Here is a 19,676-nt window from a genome sequence, read left to right on the forward strand (position 1 = left end):
CAGACACAAGATAGTCTAGCACCCGTTTCTCCTGACCAGTACAGATAATCTGTATTAATGAGACCAACCAAGGAGATCAGTACTGTATATTGGAGGACCGCTTAGATTGGATTAATACCAAGTAGTTAGATATTAACCCGTTAATAAATTTTGTTCAAGTAAATTTGAGAATGTCTAGATTAGCATGACCTGAACACTAGTAGGAGTAAGAAAGGAATGTTAGAAATAGTACGTAGTGTTGATACTGCTGTTGGTGTCCACCCTTCCAAAGAAGGGGAATAGTCCGTACTCTACAAAACCGGGTATTCCCAGGGAGTCTCCTCTCAAGGTACTGACCTGGCCCAACGCTGTTTCGCTTCCAAGATCGGACGAGATCGGGCATTAGCAGCGTGGTATGATAGTAGAGAGGCTATCTACCAATGAGAGTGCACCTATATAGGAATAGTGAGAGGAAGGGATTATAGAAAAGATAAGGTCATACAGTGTGTGGGTCTGCTTTCCACGTTAGGCAGGGTAAAAGGAATTACCACTCAGTGGCATCATAGACCCTGGATCGAGGATGAGAGTCCACAGAATGATAGTGAGTGAGAGAGAAAGAAGATGAGAGAAGGATTGAGAGCTAAATCAAAAATCAGCTGTTGAACAGTGTCTCAGAAAGGAGACCAGGACGCAAAATATGAGGCGTCAGGTAGGTTTGTAAATCTAACCACAAGTAATGTATCAATTCCTATTTATGCAAAAAAACAATCATGAATACACTGTCAAAGGAATCATTAATTAGGGTAAGGGATAGCATCAGCCTATTGAGTGTACCCTGCTGAAAAAGGAGATGATGATATCGACATGATGAGCAGAATAAAACAAATAGATCTAATCTACAATCTGTAGGATTAATGGACTGTAATAAACACAGAAAATCCTAGCTGTATAAATCACGTATGCATTCCTGTTTTACCAAATCCATTCATGGGTACAGTGTCAAAAGAAAAATCATTACTGAAGTTAGAGGATGACATCAGCCCATTAAATGCACCACACTGTTCCTCATGATGAAAGATGAGTACAGTACAGTAAATAGGTCTGGTCTGCAATCTGCAGGATTAATGGGCTATAATAGGCACAAAAATTCCAGCTGCGTGATATGCAGTATTAATCAGAGTGCCTGAGTGAGATAGGCACTAATGGCAGAGGTAATAAAGAATCCAAAATCATATATATGTGTGAAAAAAATAATGATACTCAATGTGTCAGGTAAGGAGACAGGTGGCAGTAAGTACTGCTCCAAGGAAGGTCTCGTCGTGAAGTCCGTGGAAAACGCGTTTCGCCCGTCGGGGCTTGTTCACTTCCGGGATCTCACATTAGATACAGCAGATGGGGTTTAAAAAAAAAATATGTTGGTATGACCACACGGAAATTAAAAGAACGAGTCTTAGAACACCTGGGGAATATTCGGAATGCACCTAAAGATCTTGCACGCATGAAACAACTCACCACGGTTGCAAAACACTTTCATTTACAACACAAAGGATCCACTAAGGAATTAAAAGCATTTGGTTTAGATCGTATCCATCTGGGCATACGAGGAGGCAACATGACCAAAGAACTATATAAAAAAGAGAGCGAATGGATCTTTCGCCTCGGGAGTCTTAGACCGCTCGGGTTGAATGAAAATATAAATTATGGTGTGTTCTTATAACATTGCTCAAACTCCTTCTAAGTGTATCCCTGATACACTCCATTAAAATCCTCCTTTTTATTCATTTTTCCTTCTTTTCCTTCACATATCTACAATAATCTGTGTGGTAACTAGCCCCACAGATCAGATCACTAATCTTTCGAACAATCAACCACCCACGTACAGTTCCTACACTTTCACTTTGATTCACCTAATTCTACCTCACTACTATCATTTTTTCTCTTCCACCCCAATCATGTCCCACTTATTTTCACCAATGTGGTTTCATCTATCTCATCACTTCAAAGTTCTTATCCTTTTGCCTTACGATATCCATCGATCACAATTCTACCTATGGCCCTTTTTTTACCATGTCCCTACAGTCACCCCACTGGCCTTATTTTTACGTCTCACTTCACTTTTCACCCATTAGCCAGGTATATCACAGTCAATCCATGTAGTACCCCTTTTCCACCTGCTTAGCACTTAATATTTACTTCGATATATAATTATCTTATATAATTATTTATTTCTCCCTATATTCATTTATTTAATATTTGTTTATTTTTAATTTTATTAATAATCTTATTTTTATTTCTATCTTCACATTTATATATATATATTTTTTTTCTTTTAATTCACCCTATATATATTTTTATTTTTATTTATTATTTTTATTCTTATCCTTATATCTATATTAATTTCCATTATATATATATATTTTTTTATTCTTTTATATATTTTTTTAATCATTTTTTATCTATTTACTAATTCTTTTTCGTTTTTCACATCCAGCCCTTATATCACCTACTACCAACAGTGTTCAATCTAATACACACTTTTTTAACACTCCCTCTATATTTATCCTTGTCCTCACAATCTGGGCTGTCATTCCCTTCTCCAATATGGCGCCCACGGTATCCTACCCCGTGACCCTGTTCCCTCTATCCAATTGGGCATTATCCAGGTACTATTCCAACACACCTACCTCCCATACAGCGCCCACGGACAATTGGTCCATAGCATCCTCTTGTTGATTGGCCGAGGCGCACAGCACTCGCCCCAATCGCCAGTTAATAACTTTTCCGCCCTTAATTCATGTTTTCAGCCGACAACCCCCTTTGTCTGCTATGTAGCATTCTCAGTCCCTATTCAGTAACATTCGGACGTTCTATATCAACATCTTTTATATTCATTTTTATTTAAATTATTACATGTAACTTTCACAATTAACAGAGGCTTTTCTGGTAATCCATCTTCCAAGATGGCGCCTCCTTGATTCATTCCCCATAACCTACCTCTCCTCATTACCTATGCCTGACGGATAACTTGATCACGTGTATTACAGCACGCCCTTCTCCGCCCACACACAGACGCACCGTTTGCTCTGATTGGCCAGGACGTGCTGCACACTCGCTCTGATTTGACCTCATGTATCCTAACTCTAATTTATTATACTCCCGCCCCCACACTCACACTCTATTGGCTGCTACCTTTATCAGCAGGGTTTTTAAACCCCATCTGCTGTATCTAATGTGAGATCCCGGAAGTGAACAAGCCCCGACGGGCGAAACGCGTTTTCCACGGACTTCACGACGAGACCTTCCTTGGAGCAGTACTTACTGCCACCTGTCTCCTTACCTGACACATTGAGTATCATAATTTTTTTCACACATATATATGATTTTGGAGTCTTTATTACCTCTGCCATTAGTGCCTATCTCACTCAGGCACTCTGATTAATACTGCATATCACGCAGCTGGAATTTTTGTGCCTATTATAGCCCATTAATCCTGCAGATTGCAGACCAGACCTATTTACTGTACTGTACTCATCTTTCATCATGAGGAACAGTGTGGTGCATTTAATGGGCTGATGTCATCCTCTTACTTCAGTAATGATTTTTCTTTTGACACTGTACCCATGAATGGATTTGGTAAAACAGGAATGCATACGTGATTTATACAGCTAGGATTTTCTGTGTTTATTACAGTCCATTAATCCTACAGATTGTAGATAAAATCTATTTGTTTTATTCTGCTCATCATGTCGATATCATCATCTCCTTTTTCAGCAGGGTACACTCAATAGGCTGATGCTATCCCTTATCCTAATTAATGATTCCTTTGACAGTGTATTCATGATTGTTTTTTTGCATAAATAGGAATTGATACATTACTTGTGGTTAGATTTATAAACCTACCTGACGCCTCATATTTTGCGTCCTGGTCTCCTTTCTGAGACACTGTTCAACAGCTGATTTTTGATTTAGCTCTCAATCCTTCTCTCATCTTCTTTCTCTCTCACTATCATTCTGTGGACTCGCATCCTCGATCCAGGGTCTATGATGCCACTGAGTGGTAATTCCTTTTACCCTGCCTAACGTGGAAAGCAGATCCACACACTGTATGACCTTATCTTTTCTATAATCCCTTCCTCTCACTATTCCTATATAGGTGCACTCTCATTGGTAGATAGCCTCTCTACTATCATACCACGCTGCTAATGCCCAATCTCGTCCGATCTTGGAAGCGAAACAGCGTTGGGCCAGGTCAGTACCTTGAGAGGAGACTCCCTGGGAATACCCGGTTTTGTAGAGTACGGACTATTCCCCTTCTTTGGAAGGGTGGACACCAACAGCAGTATCACCACTACGTACTATTTCTAACATTCCTTTCTTACTCCTACTAGTGTTCAGGTCATGCTAATCTAGACATTCTCAAATTTACTTGAACAAAATTTATTAACGGGTTAATATCTAACTACTTGGTATTAATCCAATCTAAGCCGTACTCCAATATAGAGTACTGATCTCCTTGGTTGGTCTCATTAATACAGATTATCTGTACTGGTCAGGAGAAACGGGTGCTAGACTATTTTGTGTCTGCAGCCTTTCTAAATCCTTCTTTTGTGATTCAACAGACCAGAACATTTTATTATTATTATTATTATTATTATTATATATACTATTTATATATATTTTTTCTCTCACATTTTTCTTATGTGTACACCCCTTTTTGGATCATAGAGGGACTATCTCTCAATTTTAAAGTTGATTAATAAACATACGTTTTAATGTTCTGTCATGATTGAACGTTAATTTTCTTTTTTTCATAAGAGTGCGCCCACACAAGAGCTTTCTCTCTCTCTCCTTGTCAGTACTTGTACTTTCTGGCTCTGGGCGCACAACCAAATGGGACCATAATTGAAAGGTTTTAATTTCCCTTTCCAACAAAATTGTCCAATTTTGGTTTCTCATAATTCTTTTGGAATTTATTATATACCAGTGCCTGGTCGCTCTTTCGTTTGAAAGCAGATACATTGTCAGATGTTGCGGTGTGCACCAAACAAACACCCCTGATGGCACTCACTGCAATTACAGTGCTCCTACTCAGCCTGGTCTGGCTCTCCCTCTCTTTCCCCTGCAAGCTGCAACAGCTTACTTACAAGTCAGTCACTCACTGACAATGACAGTCGCAGACTAGTATTGCCGCTGCTGGAAAAACGAGTGAAGTGTCAATGTTGCTGCCGACTGCCTGCCAGTATTGAATTTGTCTTCCTAAGAGGAACGCTGGCTGCATGCTGCTCCTCATCAGTGGCTGGCGTTGGCACAGCATAGAAAGAGAGAGGTGTGTATGTGGTGGGTGTGACGGGTGGGCATGCGAGCAGCATGACATAATAACATTACATCACACTGTTTTTGTACATGGAGGTGGAGCTGGAAAATTTGAAAGCCGGTGTCAGTGGCACCCTTGATTAACCCAGGCGTCCGGTCGGTAATGAGGTCCTGACAGGGTGCAGCGCAGAGGGGACAGTAATCAGCCTGCTCTGCGATCGCTGCATCAGGCATGTGAAATCGGAGTGCCAGACATTAGGGGGTGCCTGCGCACACCTATGATGGCAAGTGCTTGAATAATAACAGTAATTGTTGCTGTAACTTGCTCTATAACAAAGTATAGAAAGCAATAGATCTACTGATTCTTCTATGAAGACTTGCGCTAATGTTAGTAGTGGGCAAATGAAGCTTCCTACCTTTCGTATAGATCAATAACTAAATAGGCATCATTTCTAAAATAAAGTGGAATGTAAAATCCACATCAGTGTCTTCTTCCAGTCTCTTGTCTACAACTTTATGCAAATGCAGCTACTAGCCCTTCCCTGGTGCAGTTATGTGTCTGAATGTGTCCAACTCAGAATCAGGCCCTAAGTTTGAATCTATTTTTGAGACGACAGAGAATTCACAGGACATGAGTAAAATATGGCTGAGGAATAAGATGGGCTGTGAAAGTGATGAGCACAAATAAATGGCCAAAAGGGGAAACATAGAAATGAAAAAGAGAGAGGAGAAGGAAGGATCTGTTTCTGGTGCACACAAGTTTAAAAAGTAACTTTTATTATAACCTTAAAAATGTGAAAAAATTATACTATTTCATCCGGGTCTATTCGGATGAACTGATGCGAAATATTAAAACCATATATAAAGTAGTATGTGAATTGACAAGACTATGTGTGATAGAGAAAATAAAGAAATGAATGTTAAAAACTCCAAAGCTGGGCGTCTTTTTGTGTCTATACCAATGTGTACTGTCTCATATAAATGATTTATAATATATTCTTATTCAACAGTACTGCAATAGAGTCTTTAGTATGATACAAATGTTTCCTTGAGATATTGATAATTTAACTCAAATGTTGCTCCTTTAACCTCCCAGACTAGTACATAAAATGTTACAATGTTATTCTATCAGCTCATCTAAGAAAATGTGGCTCACTGCCCAGATTTTAATATGATAAATACTCAAAAATGACTGATGGTTTCCTTCCAGAGAGTTATAGGGAAATAATATCCCATACAGTGTATTCCCGTATTAACAATGGTGTATCAATATAAATATACTCAAATAATTTAATCAGGAAATAACCACCGAGTTGCTGGCACATACTTATATGTATTAGTGGTTTAATGGGTTTTTCTTAGATATTCCCATGTAAACATCTCTCACATAAGGTGTCAGATGTCCTCTTTGGATAGATGGTCAGATCCCCAAGACAGACAGGATTAATCCACCCCACAGTATGGTAGACTATTCAGAGCATGTATTCCTTGAGTGCTATATATATCTCTCACATATAGTGTCAGACGTATTAATACCACATAGCAGTCAGTATGCTCTTTGTTTAAAAATGAGAATTTGTTATATAGACAAAATTTCTAAGAGCTTTTATCCTGTTGGTGTTTCATCCGTCTTTGGAAGATTTCCGGTATACAAATAATTTTACCTCACTCTCGGTGTCAGGTATGTTCCATTTACATATAAATATGTCCTCCAGAACTCTCACAAAGTTGTAGGTCTAATATTCCACAGACATTAATATAATAGGAATATCATATCATTTTTATTATTATTCATCCTATTTAAATTGTGATCAGGCATATATTTGCACTTCCTGCGATTGGGAACAATATGATTTTCAATATTAAACCCCAATGGTGCTCATCTAATGTGAATTTCAATATCCATAAACAAACAAACAAAACAAAACAAACAGGGGTATGTAAGGAATCCTATTTCGATTGTGATCAAGCATATATTTGCATATCCTACAATTAGGAACAGTGTGATTTTCAAAAATAAATTCCTTTTGTTTGAACTCAGATGGTTATAATTATAAAGACGAGCTGCCCTATGAATTTCTAATGTTGCTCATCTAGTGTGAATTTAAATATCCACAAACAAACAACAGGGGTATGCAGGGATAGATCACAGATGTAATAATGTATGTATGTTTTAGTTGGTGTCCTATCATTTCCATATATTAGTTGATATCCCAATATTTGGGTTGTTCAGCTTGTTCTATATCTATAAGAAAATATATCTATACAGGGAAAATGATATCCACATATATAGCACCCACTGAGAGGGGAAAAGAAGTACACTTGTGATCAGTATTAGATATTTATTTAGTTTGTGCAAATATATATAGACCTGTTCACATAGATAACTGGGCAGGGAGCATCGTTCAAGCAAGGGCTCTATATCCAAAAAGCTTTTTGCGAAACGTACGTAGGACGGACCGGCTGGGCGTCCTACGTGTCTATTCAATGTCTAACTAATATACAGTTAAATTATTTATGCTCACCTTTGAAACTAAAGCCGCGCACGGCACGGCACATATGCTGGAATTATCAGCGGTATGCATCTTCATATAGCGTGCATATAACTATTATCTAAAATCATTACACACCAAATATGTTTATTTGAATGCATGAGAACTGGCAATTAGTGAGATATTTCTCTGACAAATTTATGGCACCTATATATCGGACGCCGTGTGTACTCGTATGAGTGAATGAATCATTCATAAAATATCCACTAACAAAGTGAGCCAATTATATTTGCATATGCTCATAGCTCACTTATACTGATTGGTGACATTCTGGAGTGTGATGTACATATGTGCCAAAACTATTTGGGACGTGTCTCTTTGGATATAGAGCCCTTGCTAGTTACCCATATCAACTAATATATATGTATTATAGATACGGAATAGTGATTAAAGGGTATACACATGCACCTTGGGCATATATCAAAGCGCTTCTTATACAATACTATTTTTAAGAAATAGAAGTGACAATTAGCAGCTATACATAAATTAAAAAATGCTCAAGGTACTAATATGATACATGTACCTTGAACGATGCTCCCTGCCCAGTTATCTATGTGAACAGGTCTATATATATATATTTGCACAAACTAAATAAATATCTAATACTGATCACAAGTGTACTTCTTTTCCCCTCTCAGTGGGTGCTATATATGTGGATATCATTTTCCCTGTATAGATATATTTTCTTATAGATATAGTACAAGCTGAACAACCCAAATATTGGGATATCAACTAATATATGGAAATGATAGGACACCAACTAAAACATACATACATTATTACATCTGTGATCTATCCCTGCATACACCTGTTGTTTGTTTGTGGATATTTAAATTCACACTAGATGAGCAACATTAGAAATTCATAGGGCAGCTCGTCTTTATAATTATAACCATCTGAGTTCAAACAAAAGGAATTTATTTTTGAAAATCACACTGTTCCTAATTGTAGGATATGCAAATATATGCTTGATCACAATCGAAATAGGATTCCTTACATACCCCTGTTTGTTTTGTTTTGTTTGTTTGTTTATGGATATTGAAATTCACATTAGATGAGCACCATTGGGGTTTAATATTGAAAATCATATTGTTCCCAATCGCAGGAAGTGCAAATATATGCCTGATCACAATTTAAATAGGATGAATAATAATAAAAATGATATGATATTCCTATTATATTAATGTCTGTGGAATATTAGACCTACAACTTTGTGAGAGTTCTGGAGGACATATTTATATGTAAATGGAACATACCTGACACCGAGAGTGAGAGGTAAAATTATTTGTATACCGGAAATCTTCCAAAGACGGATGAAACACCAACAGGATAAAAGCTCTTAGAAATTTTGTCTATATAACAAATTCTCATTTTTAAACAAAGAGCATACTGACTGCTATGTGGTATTAATACGTCTGACACTATATGTGAGAGATATATATAGCACTCAAGGAATACATGCTCTGAATAGTCTACCATACTGTGGGGTGGATTAATCCTGTCTGTCTTGGGGATCTGACCATCTATCCAAAGAGGACATCTGACACTTTATGTGAGAGATGTTTACATGGGAATATCTAAGAAAAACCCATTAAACCACTAATACATATAAGTATGTGCCAGCAACTCGGTGGTTATTTCCTGATTAAATTATTTGAGTATATTTATATTGATACACCATTGTTAATACGGGAATACACTGTATGGGATATTATTTCCCTATAACTCTCTGGAAGGAAACCATCAGTCATTTTTGAGTATTTATCATATTAAAATCTGGGCAGTGAGCCACATTTTCTTAGATGAGCTGATAGAATAACATTGTAACATTTTATGTACTAGTCTGGGAGGTTAAAGGAGCAACATTTGAGTTAAATTATCAATATCTCAAGGAAACATTTGTATCATACTAAAGACTCTATTGCAGTACTGTTGAATAAGAATATATTATAAATCATTTATATGAGACAGTACACATTGGTATAGACACAAAAAGACGCCCAGCTTTGGAGTTTTTAACATTCATTTCTTTATTTTCTCTATCACACATAGTCTTGTCAATTCACATACTACTTTATATATGGTTTTAATATTTCGCATCAGTTCATCCGAATAGACCCGGATGAAATAGTATAATTTTTTCACATTTTTAAGGTTATAATAAAAGTTACTTTTTAAATTTGTGTGCACCAGAAACAGATCCTTCCTTCTCCTCTCTCTTTTTCATTTCTAGTAGTCACATGATCTGTGGTAGCACCCCCTGTCTATAATATTTATATGGTATACAAACTGACATTAGGGGCTTTTTCTTGATAAATAATCTAATATCTGCAATACAAGTAGAATCTTCTAAATTTAGTTTCCTGTGCAACAATATCCCCTTTCCCTTCCCTTCTAGATGCAAAAGGGGAAACAAGCAGACATACAGTATCTGAAAGGTACATGAGGTTGAAGAGCTTTCCAACATTACAAACAGGTTGGTCCAAAGGTGCTGTTAATTCAGAGCTTCAATGGTAAGCCATGCACCAGTGTCTTTTCTCTTACGTTCTAGAGGATGCTGGGGACTCCGTAAGGACCATGGGGTATAGACGGGCTCCGCAGGAGACATGGACACTATAAAGAACTTTAGAATTGGTGTGCACTGGCTCCTCCCTCTATGCCCCTCCTCCAGACCTCAGTTAGATCCTGTGCCCAGAGGAGACTGGGTGCATTACAGAGGAGCTCTCCTGAGTTTCTCTGAAAAAAGAATTTTGTTAGGTTTTTTATTTTCAGGGAGCACTGCTGGCAACAGGCTCCCTGCATCGTGGGACTGAGGAGAGAGAAGCAGACCTACTTAAATGATAAGCTCTGCTTCTTAGGCTACTGGACACCATTAGCTCCAGAGGGAGTCGGAACGCAGGTCTCCCCTCACCGTTCGTCCCGGAGCCACGCCGCCGTCCTCCTCACAGAGCCGGAAGATAGAAGCCGGGTGAGTATAAGAAGAAAGAAGACTTCAAAGGCGGCAGAAGACTTCAGATCTTCTCTGAGGTAACGCGCAGCGGTAACGCGCAGCGGTAACGCGCAGCGCCATTGCTCCCACACACAACACACACGGCAGGCACTGATGGGTGCAGGGCGCAGGGGGGGCGCCCTGGGCAGCAATTTTAAACCTCTAGGACTGGCTAAAATGAATATATAGGCTCCGAGGGCTGTATATAGTAAATCCCCCGCCAGTATTTAAAAAATCGAGCGGAACCGAAGCCCGCCGCTGAGGGGGCGGAGCTTGATCCCTCAGCAGTAACCAGCGCCATTTTCTCCACAGACACTGCAGAGAAGCTGGCTCCCCAGACTCTCCCCTGCTGAACACGGTGACACAGGGCAGAAAAGAGGGGGGGGGGCACTTGTAAGGCGCAGTGGGTGTATTATATGCACATAATTATATAAAAGCTCTATTTATCTGGGAATTGGTTTTTCCAGTGTCAGTTGGCGCTGGGTGTGTGCTGGCATACTCTCTCTCTGTCTCTCCAAAGGGCCTTATTGGGGATCTGTCTCCATATAAATATTCCTGTGTGTGTGGGGGTGTCGGTACGAGTGTGTCGGCATGTCTAAAGCGGAAGGCTCTTCTAAGGAGGAGGTCGAGCAGATGATGGTGGTGTCTCCGTCAGCAACGCCGACACCTGATTGGTTGGACATGTGGAATGTTTTAAATGCAAATGTGACATTATTACATAAAAGGATGGACAAAGCAGAGTCCAGGGAAAAAGCAGGGAGTCAATCCATGGCTTTGACTGTGTCACAGGGCCCTTCAGGGTCTCAAAAATGTCCCCTATCCCAAATGGCAGCCAATGATACCGACACGGATTCTGACTCCAGTGTCGACTACGATGATGCAAGGTTACACCCAAGGGTGGCAAAAAGTATTCATTATATGATTATTGCAATAAAAGAGGTTTTGCATATCACAGATGACCCCTCTGTCCCTGATACGAGGGTACACATGTTTAAGGAAAAGAAACCTGAGGTGACATTTCCCCCATCTCATGAGCTGAACGCATTATTTGAAAAAGCTTGGGAAACTCCAGACAAAAAACTGCAGATTCCCAAAAGAATTCTTATGGCGTATCCTTTCCCGGCACAGGACAGGGTACGTTGGGAATCCTCGGCCAGAGTAGACAAGGCTTTGACGCGCCAAGAAGGTGGCGCTACCGTCTCCAGACACAGTGGCGCTACCATCTCCAGACAAGGTGGCGCTACCGTCTCCAGACACCGTCTCCAGACACGGCAGCCCTCAAGGATCCTGCTGACCGCAGACAGGAAACGACTTTAAAATCAATTTATACACATACGGGTGCTTTGCTCAGACCGGCAATAGCATCGGCTTGGGTTTGTTGCGCGGTAGCAGCTTGGACAGATACCTTGTCAGCTGATATGGATACCCTAGATAGGGATACCATTTTATTGACCTTAGGTCACATCAAAGACGCAGTCTTATATATGAGGGACGCTCAGAGAGACGTCGGCCTACTAGGTTCAAGGACCAACGCCATGGCGATTTCTGCTAGGCGAGCACTGTGGACCCGCCAGTGGACGGGTGATGCCGACTCAAAAAGGCATATGGAAGTTTTACCTTACAAGGGTGAGGTTTTATTTGGGGAAGGTCTCGGGGACCTGGTTTCCACAGCTACCGCGGGTAAATCTACTTTTCTTTTGCTGTGGGGGAACATAAGGCAAAAAACGCCACAGTATCAGATGCAGTCCTTTCGGTCGCATAAGTCCAGAAGAGGTCGGGGCTCTTCCTTCCTCGCCAGAGGTAAGGGTAAAGGGAAAAAAATGCCTGCTACGGCCAGTTCCCAGGAACAGAAGTCCTCCCCGGCTTCTACTAAATCCACCGCATGGCGATGGGGCTCCATTGAGAGAGTCCGCTCCGGTGGGGGCACGTCTTCGACTCTTCAGCCACGTCTGGGTTCAGTCAGACGTGGATCCTTGGGTGATGGAAATTGTATCCCAAGGCTACAAGCTGGAATTCGAAGACGTGCCTCCCCGCCGATTCTTCAAATCGGCTTTACCAACGTCTTCCCCAGAGAGGGAGATAGTTTTAGCTGCAATTCAAAAGCTGTGTCTACAGCAAGTGATTATCAAGGTTCCCTTAATACAACAGGGAAAAGGGTACTATTCAACCCTATTTGCGGTCCCGAAACCGGATGGCTCGGTCAGACCCATTCTAAACTTAAAATCACTGAACCTGTACTTAAAAAGGTTCAAGTTCAAGATGGAATCGCTAAGGGCAGTGATCTCCAGCCTGGAAGGGGGGGATTTTATGGTGTCACTAGACATAAAGGATGCATACCTTCATGTCCCCATTTATCCTCCTCATCAGGCGTACCTGAGATTCACTGTACAGGACTGTCATTACCAATTTCAGACGTTGCCGTTTGGGCTTTCCACGGCCCCGAGGGTTTTCACCAAGGTAATGGCGGAAATGATGGTACTCCTGCGCAGGCAAGGAGTCACAATTATCCTGTACTTGGACGATCTCCTGATAAAAGCGAGATCAAAGGAACAGTTGCAGAAAAGCGTGTCACTCTCCCTGAGAGTGCTGCAGCAACATGGCTGGATCCTAAATCTACCAAAGTCACATTTGGTTCCAACAACTCGGCTGTCTTTCTTAGGCATGATTCTGGACACAGAACAAAAGAGGGTTTTTCTCCCGATGGAAAAAGCCCAGGAACTCCAGAACATGGTCAGAGACCTGTTAAAACCAAAAAGAGTGTCAGTACATCAATGCACTCGAGTACTGGGGAAAATGGTGACGACCTACGAGGCCATCCCCTTCGGCAGGTTTCATGCGAGGACTTTTCAGTGGGACCTTCTGGACAAGTGGTCCGGGTCCCACCTTCAAATACATCAGAAAATAACCCTGTCCCCCAGGGCCAGGGTGTCTCTCCTGTGGTGGCTGCAGAGTGCTCACCTTCTAGAAGGTCGCAGGTTCGGCATTCAGGACTGGGTTCTGGTGACCACGGACGCGACCCTCCGAGGATGGGGAGCAGTCACACAAGGAAGAAATTTTCAGGGACTGTGGTCAAGCCAGGAGGCTTGTCTACACATCAACATACTGGAATTAAGGGCCATATACAACGGCCTACGACAAGCGGAGAATCTTCTTCGCGACCTACCGGTTGTGATTCAATCAGACAATGTCACAGCCGTGGCTCATGTAAACCGCCAAGGCGGGACAAGGAGCAGAGTGGCAATGGCGGAAGCCACCAGGATTCTGCGCTGGGCAGAAAATCACGTAAGCGCTCTGTCTGATAATATCAGGAAATGGATCAAATAGATACTGTAGTGTATATTGCAGAGCCCGAGAGTGGCCAGACTAAGAGTTGCGGGATGAGAAAGGTTTGGCGCTGACCACACAGGGAGCATCCTTAGGGTAAGGTCATATGCTCTGTGTTACATGCTGAGGGTAAGGTCATATGCTCTGTGTTACATGCTGAGGGTAAGGTCATATGCTCTGTGTTACATGCTGAGGGTAAGGTCATATGCTCTGTGTTACATGCTGAGGGTAAGGTCATATGCTCTGTGTTACATGCTGAGGGTAAGGTCATACGCTCTGTGTTTCATGCTGAGGGTAAAGTCATATGCTCTGTGTTACATGCTGAGGGTAAGGTCATATGCTCTGTGTTACATGCTGAGGGTAAGGTCATATGCTCTATGTTACATGCTGAGGGTAAGGTTATATGCTCTGTGTTACATGCTGAGGGTAAGGTCATATGCTCTGTGTTACATGCTGAGGGTAAGGTCATATGCTCTGTGTTACATGCGGTATTCATTCCGGGAGTGGACAACTGGGAAGCAGACTTCCTCAGCAGACACGATCTCCATCCGGGAGAGTGGGGTCTTCATCAAGAAGTCTTTGCAGAAATAACAAGTCTTTGGGGACTTCCTCAAATAGACATGATGGCATCACGCCTCAACAAGAAGCTTCGGAGGTATTGTGCCAGGTCAAGGGACCCTCAGGCAGTAGCAGTGGACGCCCTGGTGACATCATGGGTGTTTCAGTCGGTCTGTGTTCCCTCCTCTTCATCTCATCTCAAAAATATTGAGAATCATAAGACGAAAAAGAGTACGGACAATACTCATTGTTCCAGATTGGCCTCAAAGGGCCTGGTATTCAGATCTTCAGGAGATGCTCACAGAAGATCCGTGGCCTCTTCCTCTCAGGGAGGACCTGTTGCAGCAGGGACCCTGCATGTTCCAAGACTTACCGCGGTTACGTTTGACGGCATGGCGTTTGAACACCGAATCCTAGCGGGGAAGGGTATTCCGGAAGAAGTAATCCCTACTCTGATAAAGGCTAGGAAGGAAGTGACGGCAAAACATTATCACCGTATCTGGAGGAAGTACTGTATGTATCTTGGTGTGAAGCCAAGAATGCTCCTACGGAAGATTTCCACTTGGGCCGTTTTCTCCACTTTCTACAGACAGGAGTGGATATGGCCTAAAGCTAGGCTCCATTAAGGTACAGATTTTGGCCCTATCTATATTCTTCCAGAAGGAATTGGTTTCTCTCCCAGAAGTCCAAACTTTTGTAAAGGGAGTGCTACACATCCAGCCTCCTTTTGTGCCCCCAGTGGCACCATGGAACCTTAACGTGGTGTTACAGTTCCTAAAATCTTACTGGTTTGAACCTCTTCAAACAGCTGAATTAAAGTTTCTCACTTGGAAAGTGGTCATGTTGTTGGCCTTGGCATCTGCAAGGCGGGTGTCCGAATTGGCGGCCTTATCTCATAAGAGCCCCTATCTCATTTTCCATGAGGATAGAGCAGAGTTGAGGACTCGTCCTCAATTTTTGCCTAAGGTGGTGTCATCGTTTCATATGAACCAACCTATTGTGGTGCCCATGGCTACGGGAGACTTGGAGGATTCCAAATCCCTTGATGTAGTCAGGGCCTTAAAAATTTACGTAGCCAGGACGGCTCGGGTTTGGAAAACAGAGGCACTGTTTGTCTTGTATGCAGCCAACAAGGTTGGCACTCCTGCTTCTAAGCAGACTATTGCTCGCTGGATCTGTAACACGATTCAGCAGGCTCATTCTACGGCTGGATTGCCGTTACCAAATTCAGTAAAGGCCCATTCCACAAGGAAGGTGGGCTCTTCTTGGGCGGCTGCCCGAGGCATCTCGGCCTTACAGCTTTGCCGAGCAGCTACTTGGTCGGGTTCAAACACTTTTGCAAAATTCTACAAGTTTGATACCCTGGCTAAGGAGGACCTCATGTTTGCTCAATCGCTGCTGCAGAGTCATCCGCACTCTCCCGCCCGGTTTGGAGCTTTGGTATAATCCCCATGGTCCTTACGGAGTCCCCAGCATCCTCTAGGACGTAAGAGAAAATAAGATTTTACTCACCGGTAAATCTATTTCTCGTAGTCCGTAGTGGATGCTGGGTACTCCGTAAGGACCATGGGGAATAGACGGGCTCCGCAGGAGACTGGGCACTTCTTTAAAGAAAAGATTAGGTACTACATCTGGTGTGCACTGGCTCCTCCCTCTATGCCCCTCCTCCAGACCTCAGTTAGGGAAACTGTGCCCGGAAGAGCTGACATTACAAGGAAAGGATTTGGAATCCAGGGTAAGACTCATACCAGCCACACCAATCACACCGTACAACTCATGATAACTATACCCAGTTAACAGTATGAATAACAACTGAGCCTCATTAAACTGATGGCTCAGAACAAAAAAAACCTATAGTTAAGCAATAACTATATACAAGTATTGCAGAATTCCGCACTTTTGCTGAATACCAGGCCCTTCGAGGCCAATCTGGAACAATGAGTATTGTCCGTACTCTTTTTCGTCTTATGATTCTTATGAAGTCCCAGCATCCACTACGGACTACGAGAAATAGATTTACCGGTGAGTAAAATCTTATTTTCTCTGACGTCCTAGTGGATGCTGGGTACTCCGTAAGGACCATGGGGATTATACCAAAGCTCCCAAACGGGCGGGAGAGTGCGGATGACTCTGCAGCACCGCATGAGCAAACTCAAGGTCCTCCTCAGCCAGGGTATCAAACTTGTAGAATTTTGCAAACGTGTTTGACCCCGACCAGGTAGCAGCTCGGCAAAGTTGTAATGCCGAGACCCCTTGGGCAGCCGTCCAAGAAGAGCCCCCTTCCTCGTGGAATGGGCTTTTACTGATTTAGGATGCGGCAGTCCAGCCGCAGAATGTGCAAGTTGAATCGTGCTACAGATCCAGCGAGCATTAGTCTGCTTAGAAGCAGGAGCACCCAGCTTGTTGGGTGCATGCAGGATAAACAGCGAGTCAGTATTTCTGACTCTAGCCATCCTGGAACATAGATTTTCAGGGCCCGGACTACATCCAGCAACTTGGAGGCCTCCAAGTCCAGAGTAGCCGCAGGCACCACAATAGGTTGGTTCAAATGAAACGCTGATACCACCTTAGGGAGAAATTGGGGACGAATCCTCAATTCTGCCCTGTCCATATGGAAGATCAGATAAGGGCTTTTACATGACAAAGCCGCCAATTCTGACACACGCCTAGCCGAAGCCAAGGCCAAAAATATGACCACTTTCCACGTGAAATACTTCTACTCCACGGTCTGAAGTGGCTCAAAACAATGTGATTTTAGGAAATCCAACACTACGTTGAGATCCCAAGGTGCCACTGGAGGCACAAAAGGGGCTGAACATACAGCACTCCCTTAACAACGTCTGAACTTCAGGCAGCGTCTTTCCTAGCCTTTAACAGCGTAGGAATCACTTCATCTGGAACGCCCTTTTCCGTTAGGATCTGGCGTTCAACCGCCAAGCCTTCAAACGCAGCCGCGGTAAGTCTTGGAACAGACAGGCCCCTGCAGTAACAGGTCCTGTCTGAGAGACAGAGGCCATGGGTCCTCCGAGCTCATTTCTTGTAGTTCTGGGTACCAAGTTCTTCTTGGCCAATCCGGAACTACGAGTATAGTTCTTACTCCTCTCTTACTTACTATCCTCAGTACCTTGGGTATGAGAGGAAGAGGAGGGAACACATAAACCGACTGGTACACCCACGGTGTCACGAGTGCGTCTACAGCTATCGCCTGAGGGTCTCTTGACCTGGCGCAATACTTTTTTAGCTTTTTGTTGAGGCGGGACGCCATCATGTCCACCTGTGGCCGTTCCCAACGGTTCACAATCTGCGTGAAGACTTCTGGTTGAAGTAGCCACTCTCCCGGGTGGAGGTCGTGCCTGCTGAGGAAGTCTGCTTCCTAGTTTTCCACACCCGGAATGAACACTGCTGACAGTGTTAGCACGTGATACTCCGCCCATCGGAGAATCCTTGTGGCTACTGCCAACGCCATCCTGCTTCTTGTGCCGCCTTGTCAGTTTACATGGGCGACAGCCGTGATGTTGTCTGACTGAATCAGCACGGGCTGGTTTTGAAGCAGGGGTTCTGCTTGACTTAGGGCATTGTAAATGGCCCTTAGGTCCAGAATATTTATGTGTAGGGAAGTCTCCTGACTCGACCATTGTCCTTGGAAGTTTCTTCCCTGAGTGACTGCTCCCCAACCTCGGAGGCTTGCATCCGTGGTCACCAGGACCCAGTCCTGAGTGCCGAATCTGCGGCCCTCGAGAAGATGAGCACTCTGCAGCCACCACAGCAGAGACACCCTGGCCCTCGGGGACAGGGTGATCAGCTGATGCATCTGAAGATGCGATCCACACTTGTCTAACAGGTCCCACTGAAAATTCCTTGCATGGAACCTGCCGAAGGAAATTGCTTCGTAAGAAGCTACCATCTTTTCCAGGACTCGCGTGCAATGATGCACCGACACCTGTTTTGGTTTTTGGAGGTCTCTGACCAGAGATGACAACTCCTTGGCCTTCTCCTCCGGGAGAAACACCTTCGTCTGTTCTGTGTCCAGAAACATGCCCAATATCAGCAGACTCGTCGTAGGAACCTGCTGCGACTTTGGGATATTTAGAATCCAGCCGTGCTGTTGTAGCACTTCCTGAGATAGTGCTACTCCGATCAACGACTGTTCCTTGGACCTCGCCTTTATAAGGAGATCGTCCAAGTACGGGATAATTATAACTCCCTTCTTTCGAAGGAATATCATCATTTTGGCCATTACCTTGGAACACACCCTCGGTGCCGTGGACAGACCAAACGGCAACGTCTGGAATTGGTAATGGCAGTTCTGTACCACAACCCTGAGGTACTCCTGGTGAGGTGGGTAAATGGGGACATGTAGGTAAGCATTCATGATGTCCAGTGACACCATAATATCCCCCTCTTCCAGGCTTGCAATAACCGCCCTGAGCGATTCTATTTTGAACTTGAACTTCCTTATATAAGTGTTCAAGGATTTCAATTTTAGGATGGGTCTCACCGAACCGTCTGGTTTCGGTATCACAAACATTGTGGAATAGTAACCTCGTCCCTGTTGAAGGAGAGGAACTTTGATTATCCCCTGCTGGAGGTACAGCTTGTGAATTGCCGCCAGTGCTACCTCCCTTTCCTTGGGAGTAGCAGGCAAGGCTGATTTGAGGTAACGGCGAGGGGGAGACGTCTCGAACTCCAGCTTGTATCCCTGAGATACCTGTAGAGCCCAGAGATCCACCTGTGAGCGAACCCACTGGTCGCTGAAGTTCCGGAGACGGGCTCCCACCGCACCTGGCTCCACCTGTGGAGCCCCAGCATCATGCGGTGGACTTAGTGGAAGCAGGGGAGGATATTTGTTCCTCGGAACTGGCTGTCTGGTGCAGCTTTTTCCCTCTACCCCTGCCTCTGGGCAGAAAGGACGCGCCTCTGACCCGCTTGCCTTTCTGAGGCCGAAAGGACTGTACTTGATA

General features: G+C 43.3%; 1 protein-coding gene and 2 pseudogenes across 2 annotated transcripts in view; 1 reads left to right on the forward strand and 2 right to left on the reverse strand.

Annotated features, from left to right (window-relative positions):
- FES (FES proto-oncogene, tyrosine kinase) overlaps nucleotides 1-19,676 on the reverse strand; it is a 224,744-nt gene that overhangs the window by 148,195 nt on the left and 56,873 nt on the right. The window lies entirely within an intron of this gene.
- LOC134938226 (5S ribosomal RNA) lies at nucleotides 288-406 on the reverse strand (annotated as a pseudogene).
- LOC134937877 (5S ribosomal RNA) lies at nucleotides 4,158-4,276 on the forward strand (annotated as a pseudogene).

This window comes from Pseudophryne corroboree, chromosome 6 (genome assembly GCF_028390025.1).
Source record: "Pseudophryne corroboree isolate aPseCor3 chromosome 6, aPseCor3.hap2, whole genome shotgun sequence".
Taxonomy (NCBI): Eukaryota; Metazoa; Chordata; class Amphibia; order Anura; family Myobatrachidae; genus Pseudophryne; species Pseudophryne corroboree.